The sequence below is a fragment of the Rhopalosiphum padi genome, chromosome 3 (genome assembly GCF_020882245.1).
Source record: "Rhopalosiphum padi isolate XX-2018 chromosome 3, ASM2088224v1, whole genome shotgun sequence".
In the NCBI taxonomy this organism is placed as follows: domain Eukaryota; kingdom Metazoa; phylum Arthropoda; class Insecta; order Hemiptera; family Aphididae; genus Rhopalosiphum; species Rhopalosiphum padi.
In genome coordinates, this window is record NC_083599.1 from 64743585 (window position 1) to 64762809 (window position 19225).

The 19225-nt window shown below is 25.8% G+C and overlaps 1 long non-coding RNA gene across 1 annotated transcript; it reads right to left on the bottom strand.

The window, feature by feature from the left end:
- Positions 1 to 10198: 10198 nt before the first annotated feature.
- Positions 10199 to 16438, bottom strand: LOC132927916 (uncharacterized). The gene is made up of 2 exons (XR_009661894.1): positions 15827 to 16438; positions 10199 to 10375 (listed from the first exon to the last, which is right to left on the bottom strand). It is a non-coding gene; the product is annotated as an uncharacterized LOC132927916 (long non-coding RNA).
- Positions 16439 to 19225: the final 2787 nt, after the last annotated feature.

The following is a 19225-nucleotide window of genomic DNA, read 5'->3' on the forward strand; positions in this document are numbered from 1 at the left end:
AGTATCAAAAGTCAATACTATAAGTAGAGCTCCAATTTTGACTCTCAAGCCAGTCTGCTTCCATCAGCCAGCGAGTTCAGCGAAACTCTACACCTTCTTACTTATTGAGTAGAAGCTTATTTAACTTAAACATTATCATTAACCTTTTCTTTCTTATTGTAAAGTTGCAAATTAATACCCAGAACCAAATCATTACTGTTTTAACTTTATTTCAAAACATCTCTTTCAATACCGAAGTACTCGTTTATATATCATCAATCATCTTGTTCACGACGATTGCCAGGTAAGAAACTATATTAATATATAATTATTCATCCACATTAAACATATCATTATTAAGTAAGACAACGCAGACTCAGGTGTATTACAAAAAGTGTGAGGTAAATAATATTTATAAATTTATATTCACGATCCCGACTAATCGTAATAATATATAGGCTTAAAACCATAATAAAAGTTAAGTTAGGATTGTAGCTACTCCTAGCCTCATCAATTATTGTTCGTTGAAAGCACTTAACCATAACATCCAGGTTAATATATTATTATAAGGTAAAGTTTCATCAATAGCAACGTACGAGCTTATTTTTGATTCATTATAATATAATAAATCAAATGTATAAATATAGATAAATAAATTTAATTACATATTAGTCCCAAACTCCCATTTCAATTTAAACAGTTATTATGTAAAATTTTTTTTACTTTATAATTATAAAGGAAACAAAAATAATGACAAATAGGTATGGATAATCAAGAAAAAAATTAATTTTTCAAATTGTTACCCAAGTACTTTTTAAGAATATATATTATTTTTTTTTTAAGTTTAATGTCATATAATACACTAATACCCATCATAAAGTTTTAAATATAACATAAATTATTATATTTCAAATAATAAACTTAAACAAATATTTTTTTTAAAGTATATTTTGAATACAAAAGTTAAAATATATTATCAAATTTACTAGAAGTCTTAGAAGTTTTAACAATATTTTGTTATTCCCGGAGATTTTATTTAATTATATATCCTTAATAGTTGTATACAAAATAGTCATAAAGAAATAATTTGATTTAATTTTTGTTTGATAAAAATTATTATTTAATTAATCAAGTTGGTATTTTTTTTGAAAATATTCTAGTTCTGTTAAAATAAACAATCCACCATTATACTATATTTTTGGGTCATAATAAAAATTGAAATGTACAAACATTCAATCATTGCATTACAATATTTGAATACAAATTAATTTTAAATACACTTAGTATTTAGTTTTAAATTAGGTATACATCAAATATTTTAATGTTTTTCCACCTAAATACAAACTGTATAGTATTATTTTTTTATCTTTAATATACATATGTATTATGAAATAAAATTATTAATTCAATGCCATTAAAAATTGTCAACTTTACAACATGTATAGGTAATTTACTACGTATTTGTATAAATACAAATATATTTTATAATAGTTGCAATATTTGATGATGCTTATTTACTTGTGTTTATAATTAATTTTCACCACAAAATATCAAACTTACAAAATGCTGTGACAACAGCGGTTTTATTTAAATGCATGCAACACTAAGAACTTACAGAGCGCAATGTCATGCCAGAGGTTCTTGTAGTTTACATACTTCTCAACTTTGAACTATAAAAAAAATACAAAATAATATAGCATAATACCAATGGTATGCATTGTATTGATGTGTGAATGTAGTACTTACATAAACACGAGTCTATCAATCAATCTTGTAAATTAAGTATTTTATCTGAAAGTTTTCAATTTTGTCTAAGTAAATACATCTCTAGTAGCAACTCTTGTATCTATTTAAATACAGTAGTAAGTACCTATTATACAACAGTTAAAAGTGGATATTCAACGCAAATTCAATATAAATAATTATTTTGACTTCATATTAGGTAAATTGATGATGTTTTATCCAAACTAATTCTAAGTGTATAAAAATTAATTTAAAATAAACACTGTTATGCATGAAATACTCAATTGAAATTTAAAGTTTTTGTATAACACATATTATAACAGATCAATCGACTAATATACTTGTTGATGAATTCAAGTCCTTTTCATTATAAGATTTTATTATTTTTACTTGTAATTAATATTTATCATTGTTTCTTTATGACTACTTTTAAGTTTGCATTAAAAACAATTAGCTTATCTTAAATAAATACATGCACGATCATATACTTTCATTGGTTATATTTTAACATTAATGCTTTATTCTTATTTAATAATAAAACAAATAACAGATTGGGATAAATGTTGTAAGGGCAAATTTACTGATCAAAATATCAATTATGATTTTTAAACTTACTGATAGTTCAAAATTACTCATGTCATAACTTTAATAGTTAATATTAAAAATAAGTTTGTAATGATATTCACATTATTACGCCACTTAGCTTCATAATTTAATATCATCATAATATTGTCAACTATTATATTTCTAATACTTAACAAATAACTTTATTCATGAACAATAGTTTCAATAAGTCAAAATCCATAACATTACCTTTACATACCTAGCCTATAATTAATTACATCCCAATGACCAACATATTAATAACCAATAAATACTTGTACCCTTGAACTTTAAGATTATATAAAATCCCACACCACTTAAATTACACACGTAAATTTTATTTACGTAACTGCTATACCAGCCATATGACCATACGAGTAGAAAAAAAAGTCACTCATGGGCTTCAACTGCTATAGCACTTGCATTTTTTGAATGCAAAAACCTGAACCTAAAGATTATATAAAATCCCACACCACTTAATAATCATACATATATATATTTATTAATTATATCTGTACCAAATAACATGTTTTTATTACACAAAAATACTTCACAAAAATATACGATAATAACTTATTATGCAACAACAAGTCAAAAGGTCAATACTATAAGTAGAGCCCCCATTTTGACTCTCAGATCTGTCTGCTCCCATCCAACAGCCAGTTCAGTGCAACTCATACACCGTCTTACATATTAAGCAGAAGCTTATTTAACTTAATACTATCATTGACTTTCTTTCTTGTTGTAAAGTTATAAATTAATATTCAAATCCGAATCATTATTGTTTTGACTTTATTTTGATATCTCTTTCAATACCAAAGTATTCACTTAGATTTTATTTATCATCTTTTCTACGGCGATTATCAGGTAAGAAAATATATTAATATATAATTATATATCCAGAGTAAAGAGATCATTATTGAGTAAGACAACGCAGACTCAGGTGTAATACAAAAAGTGTGAGGTAAATAATATTTATAAATCTATATTCACGATCCCGACTAATCGTAATAATATATAGGCTTAAACTTATAACAAAAGTAAAGTTAGGATTGTAGCTACTCCTAGCCTCATCGATCATTATTTGTTAAAAGTACTTAACCATAACATACATGTTAATATATTATTATAAGGTAAAGTTTCATTAATAGCAACGTACGAGCTTATTTTTGATTCATTACAAGTTGTTATAACTTTTCACATGTGATTACTTATTACTCATATGCAATTTTCATTTATTAATTTTACTTGCAATTTAAATTATTATTACCTCCTATTCCTGGGATGCAAATTTTTGATATTAATAATGTATTTTAGATTATTTTACAATAAGCTAGATTTTCCTGATAAGCGGAAGTAGTATTTAATACTATAATAATACTATGCAGTTATTAAATGGTTTTTCTGACATCATAATTTCTAAAATGTAATTATTAAGCTTAGAAATAAGATATGAGTGGATTATTTATTATAGTTTATAAAATATTACAGAACACTGTCAAATTTTAGTTTAGAAATTCAGAAAGGGTTAGATGAACATAAAGAAATACCCGCCGATTACACAAAACTTACAATATTCAAAATAGTATTATATGACTATCAGCAGTCACATGGTTATTAACATATAGTAAAAAATATATAACTGTTTCAATAATATTATATTATTTAAATGTTGTCATCTTTAATTGAGGATAATTATTATCATTAATTTGTGTATAATATTATTAAATGCATTGTTATGATTATCAAGTTTTAAATTTTAAATTTTATAGTTTTATTTTATTTTAATTTTTTGGATTCCTTACAATTTACATCATCTTTGATTATCCATTAGCATATTTAATCAATTAACTATTATATTATTAATATTAAAAAAGGAGTTTTTATTATTTGTTAAATCTAAATGTTGTTGTTTATATTATAATTATGTATTGGTAAATTTATGAATACTGAAATTTAATTTGTGATATTAAAGAAACATAAGTCTGATTTATTAGGTAATTAATTATTTTTTTTTATCGATTTATAATTAAAAAAATACATGGACATAATTATGATTATATTTTTGTTTATAATGTCATTTTATACATAGTAAAATGAGTTACTTTACTTATGAATCAATTTACTATTTGTGAACTAACATAAATAATAATATATCATAAAAACTTGTTTTTAATTTGTATCAAATAAATTTCGAAGTGCATTAAAATCACATAGACATTTACAAGAATATTAAAAATTATAAAAACATACTATGCTCCATAAATTACATAAATTGAATTGTTTGATATACAATTGCCGTAAAATATGGGATAAACTTAACTTAAATTAACTTATTGAGGAGATGAATTTCCCGTGATCCTGATATCTTTTCACAATATAGTTTATTTTTTTTTATAGGAAAAATTAAAGTCATGCATGATCTATTTTCATTAAAAAAAATACAACAATTATAATATACAAGTGTGTATAATATTTTTATTATAATTATCCTATTATTAAAACAAAATATATTGAAATCGTTATATAAGGTTATTGGACTCAATATTATTGTCTTGAAACGGTGAATAAAATCTTAGAATTACATTTCATTTCTAGAAAATAAAGATTTAATTGAAGTTAAGAAAAAATATTATGATTTATGCATCAATTACTTTTCAACATTTTTAGTTGTAATCAGTTACCTACCAACAAAATTAAAACTTTGAAAATATATCAAAAAATCTGAATAAGAAATGAAACTTGAAATTAATTAATAATTACCTATAGGCTTTCCTGAAATATAAAAAAAAACCAGAGTTAAACAATATGTCTTTGTTGCAACAGTCGACATACCGGCCTAGTGTCTGCCCTGGTTTCAATGATAAAAATAACAACCATTAAAGTATGGCGAAAACTACCCAAATTACATTTCTTTTTTGTTTGAAAATTACATAATCTGTAGATATAAATAAATAATACACGAATACGAACCAAACGATCAATTTACAGTCTTTACCACTAACTGCAAGCGCCTAAACAATATCTACATAGTTATGTCTACGTGTTGGATAGACTGACACAAACACGGCCGTGTACTTAGGAGTCTCGATATGGTTATTATTTAAGGGACAACATTTAGACAATTCATAATCTCGTCTTAGCCGCCCGAGATTTTCCGCAGTTCAGAATTTTTTTCAGAATCAAAATCGGACATCTTAAACTGACTTGAACACAAATACACAATATTGAATATAGTGATTTTTGCGCATGTATTTAATTCCATTGATTAACGTGTTACTTAATTTAAATCGTGACACATACATATTTTTTAAATGCAATTTATTATTTACACAATTATGCGAATTGATAATTTTAGAAAAATGCAGACTAATTTTGAAATGTTAGGTAACCATTTTTGTTTTAAGTTAGGTTTAAATTAATAAGAACATTTATTTATAAGTGCTATTATGTGCCTGATTTCCATACCTTAAGAATTAAAAATAGAAACTTTTTGTCTCGTTTCTATATATCTATTCATTTTCTAATATAGTCCGGTCATCCTCGTTCAGGGTTTTCCAAACATCGAAACGATCCCGATCTTGCCGTAGGTGAACCGGAATGCGTGTAATGGCGATTAAATTTTCTGTCGCGCGCGTGTAATGGTTGTCGGTTGACGGTGGTACACAGTTGATTTAAAAACAATGATAGTAAATAATTTATTATGGTAAAAATTAAAAATTGAAGTCGCAACTAGTACGCAACGGACGTAGTGATCATACTAATAAGTAATAACTAATTCAAGTATTCGACTGTTACTGTTGTAGTAGTGTTGTTACATCTTGTTACTGGCAGTGTGGTCTGTTCGAAGTGCGGGTACCAGCGGAGCAGCGCCCCGCGAGGCTTCATATCTCCGGAGTGGGAGGACTGCGGTAGTCATTGGCTATTACAATTTATGCGTATCTGATTCATAATAATTTTATGATAATGGTCGGACACCAGTTGAACGCAGTCAGCACATACTTGGAAAGTGGACGACATTATGGTAATGAATAGAACATATTATATTATATTTGTTGGAAAATAATAAAAACTCAATATTCCTTTCTGTACTCAATGCCAAGTAAGTATTTATTATAGGTCCGTTTATATTATATAAAAATGTATAATACCATGCCCATGCATTGTGTTCGTATCTGTTTTCGTCGACAACACAACACTATACCTATATAATATATGTATAATGTATATATATATATGTATATATTATATTATATATTATATTATTTTCTATTGAAAAGACAGCAACTGTCGTACGACACAGCCATGGGCGCCCGGAGGGGGGTGGCAAGACGGGGCATTTGATTTATAAACATTTCATCGATATTTTTACTTTAGTGTGTGAGGTTGGTATTTGATTTCATATAATTCTAACACATTTTGTAGTTTACAAGGAATAAACTTTTTTTAATGTATTTTTTGATGTTTGATTTCATTATGTCCTGCATAATTTCCTGCGGGCGCCCATGGACACAGCGGTGTCACAAGCAGTCGTATACATTTTGTAAATATCAATAGTCTCTGATTATTATAATTATCTGCGTTTATAAAATTCACTAAAACACAGATAAACACGACTATACTGGGAAAATATTTAATCATTATATTATACATACGCACGTAGGCTTGCATGAATCTACGAACAAAAGTCCGGTAAAAAAAGACCCGCGAAAAAAAGTCCGATGTAATAAAAGCTCGGCAACAAAAGTCCGGTTTATTTATTATACATATTTATTTATAAGTATACATTTTTCAACTTAAATCAATATTATAGGTAGGTACAATAAAAATTAAAATATTACATAAAATATGACATTATAATTTTTTGGTCAGATTGATTGTTACTTTTAAATAAAAATAAATTTTCATGTCGTACAAGAAAACATTAATGTTATTAAAAATAATAGCAATAATTTATAATACAATTATTACATTTGAATTCAGAATGAAAAATCTATATCCTTAACCTGGTACCACAAAAAAATAACCCCCGAAAAAATAACCACAGAAAAAATAACCCCATATGCGATTTTGTAAGATATAATGGCTAATACTGAAAGATAATAGTATATTAGGTGACCCAACTTAATAAAGTCGCCTACAAACGATAAACTAAACTGATAATAAATAAACCTGACTTTTATTACATCGGACTTTTTTACCGGACTTTTGTTCGCCGGACTTTTAGGTAGAATACCGGCTTGCATATATCATTAAAATATTAATCTACAATATTATTTAAATACACAACAAAACGGTGAATACGATTTCAAAATTGTATTACTATTATACATTTATACCGAAAATCCATCTAGATATTATTTACTATTTACAATAAATATAGTATATAACTACAACTATAAATTAATTTATTATTAAGTCACCACGGCAAATAATAGATACTATTTAATATTACAACTACACTAAAAATGTTGATAATTATCTATAAATTGTAATATTCAAAATTTGTGAATAATTGATAATCAATTATTGATTTAATCGATGGTATTACAAAGTAATTGCTTAATTTTGTAATATCAGAATTATAAATCATCTAATTTTTCTGTCTCACATTGATCTATTGATCTATACTATTTTTTTTACATAATTTTATTTATGTAAAATAAATATTAATTAATAAATATTTATTTATTTATTTTCTTAAGCTGACTGGATATTTTTAAGTTTTTTAAATATCTAATCTTCTATTTAATCTATCTCTCGTCTAAAAAAACATCGCTAGTTATAGAACTATATACTAAATTGTCTATATTAACTAAATTAACTAAATTAACTATATTAACTATTAACTAACCATATTAAGAATCAAGAAATGAAAATTCCTCGCTGTAGTACATACTGCGTGTGTATAGGTAGTAGGTGCCTATTACTTATATATGCACCGTGAATCACTATTGAGTATTGACTGTGTTTAATCCAGACAATAATAATTAATAAGTATGTATGTATGCCAAGTTCGGAATTTTAATTGTATTATAGCCTTTTATTAACAATTGGGAATCCTGTTGGAGCCGCGTCCGATCCTACTTTTTGGATTTGCGGTTATCTGACACGACTCGCGAGTCGCGATCTATTGGTGACGGGAAAAGGTTACTCGGTATATTAGTAACTATGTAAGTAAATACAAATTAATGGTACAACAGTATTAAATACGAAAGCCACTGCTAATAATAACAGTTCGACAGTTGTCGCAAATGTACAAAAACTAATACAATATATTATATAGTATACTAACAAGAGGCCCCAGAATAATAAAACAAAAAAGAAAACAACACATAGAAGTATTTTTACAATAAATAACGTTAAAGGTAACTTCTAATATAAAATGTGAGAGACCAGAGACCTGATTTCCAGTTGACACAGTCGACGTAAGTTCACTGGTCCAAGTTGCAAATACTGGCGGAACGGAATAATAGCTAGAGGCCGTGCTTGGCGAATGGCGACGTATAGTGATATCTTTTTATATAATATAATCCTACTGTGCGTGTGTATGTCACTGAACTCCTCCTAAACAGCTGGACCGATTTGAACTTTTTCAACTTTTTTTTACACTTAAATTAATATTTTCAATTTTTTCGTCAAACAAATTTTTAAAATTAATATTATTTTCCACTTCAATCATTTTGCCCGATTGTATAATACTATAATCACACTAATATAAGTTGAAATATTGCAGCAGTTCCACGTACAATGCACTAGTCCGTACTAAAATCTGTTTAAATTATATTTCTGAACGACAGTATTGTAAAGTCGTTTAGATAAACTTTATCATTTTTATTGTATTATACCTTTACTAATATGAGATTCCACATAACGTGAGAAACACAACTCATAAGGCTATATAAGAGATGATATTATATATCTTACTATAGATTCACGTATTTTATTTTGTACCACAATGTGTACAGTGTACATAGTAATATGTAGTTTTATAATAATATTTTTTTTATACTAAGAATTGTAATTTTTAGAATATGTTTTTAAATTTTGTGGTTTGTACAATGATTGTACACTTCGCAATTTGTACAAAAATCACTGTACAAATTGCGAAATGTACAATTCCGGACTTTGTATGATGTAACATCATGATGAAGGTACAAATAAATAATATTTTATCCATTGTTAACATCACGTTTCGATTCCTATAATATCTAGAAATAATTTTAAAAAACACGATTTGAAATTTTGAACAGATAAATATTGTATTTGTTGTTTGATCGTTTGTAATCATTCTGCTTTCGTTATTTGAATAGTATAATATGCCAATTGCACCGACATGTCCAATTGGACATAGTACAGTTAAGTGTAGAATAAGGTTATTTTAATGTTAGTTTAAAGTAAATATATGACTATGTACGGCATGGTTTACAAAGTACGTTTAATGGTTCGAATACATAAAACACCGACTTTCTTCATTCACATTTTATAATTTAAAAATGGGAAGTATCAAGTAGGTAATCGCTCTGCTGTATAGTATGTACTATGTAACGAGTAAACCTCGTTATTGAAAGGTAACTATCACTGTAATGTACCTACGTGTTAGATTTGAAATTAATGATAAATCATTGAATACGAAAAATGATTATTTGCGAAGACTGAAGACCAAAGTCTACCAGTCATCAGCCTATTAAAGTATAAGTATATTATTGTATATATTTTATGATATACATTTATATTACTATAATGCTATTAAAATTATTTGTTTTTACAGTAATTATAGTAATTATTTTTTATACATCTATGATTCTAGAACGACAAGTTATGAGGAAATTTGTTATGATTTAACATAGCACTAAATTAACGTACACACAAATAAATTAAATAAGCAATTTTACTTTATTATTAGTAATAATTATAATTTATTACTAACGGCTAATGTCAATAAATCGATACATATATAATAAAAAGAATGAGTAGACTGACCTGCCCTCCGACGACGCTTCGTGTTACACCAAAATCCTCGTGTCAGCGGATTCCTCGGTCTCGCCGTCTATAACAACACACTATTTCTGATGCTCGTAAATATTATTATGTAAAATTTATTATTATTCAGGGGTTCATAACAATAAAATAGAAAACTAAAAGTAATTAAGAATTTCAAATATTTATATATGTATATATTTTTTAAAAGAGTGATTATTTAGAAAATTATTCTATGTATCTATATGTAGGAAATTAAGAAATGATTACATAGGTATTTGGCTAAAATTTAATTTACGGTTATTAACTTTTGAATTACGTTTTGAAGGTACAACAAAATATCAAAAATCGATCGAAGAAAAATCTGAAATGCTTATTGCTTAGTTATTTTACAAATATTATGGATATTAAAGTGCACGCGCAGTAGAATACAACGATTGTACCTATCTATATATTGAATATTGATATTATGACTATTAAGATAACGAAATATAGGTATATACTAATATTACATAACAGTTCCAAATTCCAATATTATACGAGTACTTAAATTTCCAATGAGAATTGAAATAAAATAATATAATAGAAGTTCTAGTAAGTAATATATTATTATACGAATAAAATATTATTGATATTATTAATAGTTATTAAATATGACAAAAAAAAATGTATTATCTTGTAAAATATACAATTGTAATATATTTGTGAGATATTGTAAATTGTAATAGAGATCGAATGGACAAATTTCTAGAATTTTGTACGTTCATATTTTGTCATCCGGACACAGCTCGTACATCGAAAATCATTTATAGAGCACAATTTATGTGACCTAGAAATAACCTAAAACACAATTCTATGTTTAGGAAACAACTCATTTGGAGCCGTATGAGTCACTATAATGGATGTGTTAAGTTTGAATGAAATGATATATCATTGTCAATATCATATCAATTTAATAATTTTAAAATTTCCAAAAGGTGTAACTCATTCAATTTTTGGTTTAGAACTATGGTCAATGGATCAAAATTACTTAGAATAAAATAATCTATCCATATCCGGTGACAAAAATAGGTGTTGCAATTTATAAAAAAAAAATTTGTGTTGCGCATGCGCATACTACAAGAGTTAAAAATTTGAAATTTGTCCTTAAATGTGTACTTCAGTACCCCTTAGCTATTGCAGCAAACCGTATTTCAATCTAAGATTATCGGGCTGAGATATTTAGTGGTACATTTAAAACAGGACACACTGTATTTCACCATGGTCTTTAAAAGAATATAGATACAATACAATTATTAAAGTAATTCATTTTACTACTGATATTACGGCAGATTGATTTAATTTTTTCGAAAACATTATATTTATTATATTATTAGAATAATAATATATATTTATACCATATAATATTACTGTTAACTTTTCAGTTAAAAATACTTTACCTAATGTAAAGCCTATTCACACTGGTTCATACTACAACAATAAATTATGCTACATGACACAATACGGCTAACCACTGACCGAATTAATAGATAATATACCTAAATGAATGTACATACCTACTTTGAAAAAATCATTGCATAATATACTTAAAAATTTTAAGTTCTAACAAAAAATATTTTTGAATTATAACAAAATAAATATACCATCGTTATTCATCGTCAAAATACGTAATTTCGTGCAAATTTGAACTACTAAAATATACAGAAATAATTGTATGTATATTTTTTAAATTTTTTAGTGCCAGTATGACATGAGAAACATTGTATTATATTTTCCAACATTATATAGCTATAAAAATTTAAGATTTTATAAAAATTGTATTACGAAATACTTGTAGCTTGTAATTTTTTGTGATTTAAACGATTTTGTAAAAATTATAATATTTTTAATGTCTATAAATGACTCTAAAAGAGTCGAAATATTTTGTTAATTATGTTATGTGTAGAAAACGCTAACATAAATATTCTGTGAAAATTTCAAGTATCTAAGGTTATTTGTTTTTAAGTAACACAAAAAAAAAAACAAAATCGCTCAGAATTTAAAATATTCTGATAAAATATATCAACAGCGACTATTTTTCGTTTACATATACATAAATGTAAGTATTTTTAATTTATATTATTCTACAACATATACTTTTATATAAGTTTTATTCAGATACCTAATAATATTTTTATAATTTTTAATTAGAAAAAAATCTTTAATTTTTTTATATTTAATTATATTTTAACCAATAAAAAAAAATAATACTTATAAAAAAGTATTTGAGGCCAATTTAAATTCTATTTTTTTTTTTATAATTTACCTAATATTCCTAATAAATTATATAAACATATTTTTGTATCAAACTATTCCTTATTTTGAACCAGGTAAGCTTTTAAAGATGTTTTTAACAATTAAATTTAAATTATTCACTAACTATGTAGGGACTACAGCAAGGTTATAGTTAAAAAATGATAATTAGCTGTAATATGTTATGGACTTAGGTAATTAGTTGTAGACTATAAAATCTGGACGATTGTTAATTATTATTTATTACTCTTCATTATATACATTATTTATTAACTTAAAAAATATACTAGTAATAATTAATAACTTATACCATTTTGCTATAACTTAAGATTACAACCTATATTCTAATTCAAAATACTGATTAAGAAGAACTTGAACATATTTTATTGTTAAGACTTTTATTAAAACATAATATGATGATAAGATTTTTGTGGTAATCAAAGTGGGTATATTTATATTTTTATATTTTTTTTATTCTGTAAAAATTTCATAATATACTTTTGTGCAATAATAAGACCAACACTAAAACCTAATATTTAAACTGACTACGTTTGTTATAATAGAAACAGCACTTCCACCAAAATTTAACGGCGTACATGGGGTACATGTTATATTGTTATATTATAAAGAGTTTTCAGAGCATTCAGAGTCTTTTGAATTATAATTTTAATCTTATCTATAGGTATCTTCGTCTAACATGCACGTTGGTTTATTAGCAAAGATTACGTGATAACCAAAGCAACTAATAAAGTTGTACCATTTTGCCTTGGTATATGGATTTAAATATAATTGTATTACAGATTTATTTCATGTAGTAATTAATTTTTCCTATTCATAATAATTTTAATACATCATATTAAATCATCACGTCATGTATATCTTAAAATTGTAAAATTTTGATTTAATTTCATCTTAAAGTTCTATAATTTATGTGAAATTTTTTATTAAATTTTAATAATCTAAATATCCTAATAGCCTATAGTCAAGTATACATTTTGTAAACTTAACATTTATACTTGGATTGTGAAGGAATAAAGGATAACAGTGATAACACCTTATGCTTTCTTGAGCAAACTATATCTAATGTGTCTCCTCTAAATTTGATATACCACGCCCTGCTAATTAAATGTTTATACTTCTGTTTCGATCATACAATTTATTTAGTATGAATTTTATTTATCTAACTATATTATAAAATGTCGATTAAAACATTTATCATAATAATAGTAATATTCAATATTGGAAATTGCTTAATTTGAATATTATTTGATACTCATCTAACTATTTCATTATGTGTTTATGTTATTTTTAATTTGTATATGTATTATTTAATATTTACTATGCCACTGCCAGTTAGATATTGTTAAAGTTTAAGATTAATTTAAAAAAATGTGTGATTACTTTATTCCCAAATTAAAAAAAAATATATATTATAAAATCTTTTTTCATTTTTCAATAAAAATTAATTGAACAAAATAGTTCTTTATAAAGTGTTATATTTTAATTGTGCGCTGATGCTCAAACATATCACAGATAGCAAAAGCAATGTTGTAATATCATAGTCCCTGTTTTATTTTATTTGTTTGCGTTAAATGAGACTACAATATTATAGACAAAATCGGGAAAACTAGTGAAATTATGCAAAAACCCTAATATTGTAAAAAAAAAGTAAAACTTTAAGAGTTAATTTTAATATACCTAAAATGTGTACATCTATAATAAATATCTCATATGTATAATATGTATATTTATATCTATATTAAATGTTGAAAGTATTTTTTTAAATAATAAAGGTTTCTTTTTATTATTATTATATAACATACTTATAATCAAATTATTTGTCCTCAATTAATTTTTGGCTTGCTAAAAAAATTTCACGGCCTGAAAGATTGACCCAGTCCATCCCTATGGCCTGTTTCTATGTATACGCATATATTCACTAGTATAGTGACTATACAAAAGTACGGATTACCAAAATACAATTCAATAGTACTTATAACGACTATTCCTTGTATTTAAAAAATTTAAAAAGTGTGCACACACAGACTAGTATAAGAATTTAAGATACTATACATATAGATGTGATTATTAGCAACGGGCTTATTATTGCATGAAAAATAGAGTCATCGATTACCTACGTCACCAGAATAAAATTAAAGTACTATTAAAAACGCGGAAGTTCTGTGAATTATTATAGCGATTATTATAGGGAGTTACACGTTTTCGCCAAAATAATATTAGCCGTTTCCGCCATAGTCCTTTTTCGCCAAAACGAAAAAGATACGATTCCCGTTTCCGCCAAAAAAAAGTTTGGAAACCACTGGTTTTAATTTTTAAGCAATATTGAATACCTATATGTTGTGATGGTATCGGCAGTATCGGATTGTTTTTCTTTTGACTTTATGTCAGACATCGCTGATGATAGCAGTTATGGTAAATACGCCGATTATATCTTAGAAAACTATATTGATGAAAATTCGAAATTTCCGCCAAATATGTGGACTTGACATACAGCGACATTACACAGAAAAATCAACAATTGTAAATCTTTTCATTCTCATTTCAATCAACAATTAAATTCATTGAAACAAAGGCACACCCATCATTTTTTACATTTTTACAAATACTTAAAAATACGATACTGATGGATACTTATATCAAAATTAACAGTGCTCAAAATAATAGAAAAAAAAAATAGAAAAAACAAAAAAATATTAAACCGTTTAAAACTACAGAAGCCGCAATTACAAAAAAAAATTCCAATGATATTATAGAAGGTACACTTTTGTCAAAACTGTTTCTTTTAATTATAAGATTTTTAAAACCTGACTTATACTTACGATTGTAATTTTTTAAAACTTGACATATACTTGTATTATAATTTATATTTTTTGTGACATTTTTAAATATTTAAAAATGACGATATGTGTTTTTTCTAAACTCTATTGAGACTATATTTTAATATATTTTTTATTATATAATATTTTAAAAACTCTAATATAATTGTTCCTATATTCGGCTAATACAATATTATTATCTACTTTTATTAAAATTAATTGTAATGATAAGAATATGTAACAATTGTACATGGTTCCCAAATAGTAATTGGCGGAAATGTTTTTTCACAAAAATAAATTTTGGCGGAAACGGGAATCATACCTTTTTCGTTTTTGGCGGAAACGGGACATGCCATTATTATAAATTATCAAACGAAAGAGTTAATACTTACGTCCACTGCAGTCCACTACAGTTAAAGACCGTTCAGACCATTCAGCCAACATTAAAAATTGTATGGTTATTTTTTCACGTTTATATTATAACGTACGCACAAAATAATTTTTTATTTATTTATTTAATTATATTTTATTTAAAACTTATATAAAACCTATATACGAGTAGCTATAACGACAATATCTCAATAAGAGGATGCTTCGCCCGCTGCAATGTATCCGTCTTACAAACATATACAACATAGTAAAAACCATTTCACGTGGGCGAGAACCACTCAAGCTGTAGTCCAAGTTAAGCAAACAAATTTTCACACTAGAAAGAGGAGGGTTTGAGGTGTACAATTTTGTTTTTATTTTTTTGATATCTAAATGAAAAAAAAAGTTATTCAAGTTTGAATAACATAATAATAATAGATTTTTAAACGATAAGAACTTTTTGCGTATTAGTGATATTAAAAAACTAAAAACGATATTGCACAGCCAATGTTAACCTTTTTATAATGTGAAAATTTGGTTATTAACTGAGACTACAGCCCTAGTGGTTCTTGTCCGCATGAAACGGTTTTTACTATGTTATACGTGAGATAAAGACGTATGCAGGACGCGGGTAATACTAATAACAGTGTCTAAGACTGACTGTCCTTTATCGTAAATTGTAATGTGTCGGGCGGGGCGCGGCGGTCGACGATCGACACGCGAAGACGCGCATTTCGTTGAGTCAAACACAAAAACAAAATCTAAGTCAGCAGATTCCTGAAACGGTCTCGACGCCGTTCGTCACATTATTCCTGATGCTCGTTAAAAAATTATGTATAAAATATTATTATTATTATTATTCTTCAAGGGTTCATAAGTTCATAACACTTGATGATATTATTATTTTATAATATACCAACGAGTATATTTGTAATTTACCATGTGTATGTTTTTGTAAAAAATGTGTTCTCCTATATAGGTATTCGTATTAATAATGGATAAAGGACAAATAAATTACTAATTATTTATTAATAACAGTATATTTGATGTTTTTTGAAAATATTAATTCAACCTACCGTATTACTAATTACTATAATAGAAAAATAAACAATAAATTACTAATAGTAACATAAATAAATCATAAAATATAGTTAGACAATTCGTCTTAATTGTTTTTTGCATGCAATTATACAATAATATAGTAATATCATTGAATTCAAATTTAAGTATTCGACACATCCATTATACAGTGACCATTGACTTGCCTATTCAATTATGAGCAGATGAGGTACACATACAAAACCTGTCACTCTTAATAATAATAATTGCAGCAATATTTTTGTTTATACTTTTTATGTTTTATTTACATTTATATACAGTACTTATATTCATAGTGAATTAATTATTAATTTAATAAAAAAATATCTTTAGTTTTTTAAGTTTTGAATATTACTAAGAATTTTAAAATGATAATAATATTGTGCTAAAACAGTCTTTATTAAATCCCCTTATTTACCAATAATAGCAATAATATACTACATTAATTTATATACCTATAATAATTAATAATACTACACCTACAAGCCAGGGCCGTATTAGCGAATAGGCACTATAGGCACTGACACACTGTTTGGGGCCTACAAAAATAAAATGAATGGCTATTATTTTTTTTGTTACAATTATCTTGTTTAATAGTTAATACTTAAATACGAGGGATAAAGAAATATTCAAATTGGTGTAAAATAAGTTTTTTTTTGTGGTTTTAACAATTTAATTTTCTAATTTGTATAGACTGAGTAAAATTAATTGTTTTTAAGATTTATTAAAATTATTATCATATAAAAGTTTAGATTTGATTTTTTTTTTGTTTTTAAAGGATTAACATCGAAATTCAACACTTCCTCTCCTAAACAGAAGGTCTTATACCCATTTAAATACTGGACATCGCAGTGCTGTATAAGCGCTAGGAATTAAATCACTGTGCCTAGGGCCAAGGCTACAACTGAAAAAAATTTCCGAGGGGAGGGTTCAACAATTTTTTTAAATATAAATACTGAAAATTTATAGTTAATTAACTTTATTCATCACTATAAAATATTTCTATTTTTAAAAAAATCTTGGGGGGTCCGGAGCCTGGACTCTCCTCCAGCTACGGCTTTACCTAGGGCCTACGATTGTATTGATCCGAGCCTGTTACAAGCTACTTGTATTTTTAAGTTTATAATAACACATTAATTAATTTACTTATAACAAAGTCGCTGGTTATAATAGTTTTTCCTAATTGTAAAGCTTTTGATGACGATTCAATATCACGTTTTAACTGTAATTCATCTAATGTACTTACAATTGCTTTATAAATTTCTGTAAATCGTACAAGTCCGTCGTGATTTTCCACCCAGCGTGTCTCACACATTGATGTAAGTTTGGTCCATTTAGATTCAGGAAACTGTTTTTTAATATATTTTTGGTACCCAAATGGCCACATGATAAATTATTATAATTAAGTTAAGTACTTATATAAATTAAATTTATTAGTTGTAAAATATTTCGAGGGGGGGGGGGGGTTCATATACGACGTTGGGTATGCACATAGTACCTAATACCTATATATATTATGATTGATATGTATATAAAATAAATTGGCGCAGTTTACGTACAGCCGCTACTTGTACTATATATTATAAAAACACATTTTAGTGAAATGTGACTACCCATAAAACTTGATATAAATGATATAATATAATATATAAAAATCAAATAAAAATTTTTAATGATTAATAAATCAATGTTGATATTTGCACGTACCTATATAATATTGCGATTAAAATAAAAATATAATATAACAATCATAGTGGCAATTCGTGCATACGATATTATATAAGAGGAAATGTGCGATTAATATTCATGCTCACATTATACAATATAATAAATTATAAAAAATAATGCGATAGAAAGTATGCGAGTAACCGTTTATACGGTGCATATTCCAACCGCAATTAAAAAATATGGAAAATACACAATAATTATACATTTTTATAATCGTTTTAAGTTAAAAATTTATCGATATTTTAATTAAAAATATATAAATATTATTCATACCTAAAATTTGAAAATCTAATACAATAAGGTTCCACATAAATTTATGTTACTGAAAAAAAAAAAACATTGTCTGTGATTCCACAAATATTTTTTACGAGTGTCTTAGCGTAAAATAACGATTTGCCATCATATTTTCTTATTTTGTTTTAATTTAAAAATAAATAACAATATTATATAGGTACTCGTATTTTTCACTAAATGTTTATTTTATGATATCCTAAATACGGTAAAATTTTCTTAATATTTTAACTCTGTTGAGTTATCTATAAACATTTGATATTTTTGTTTCTAATTATTTTAAGTTTTTTTTTTCAATCAATCTA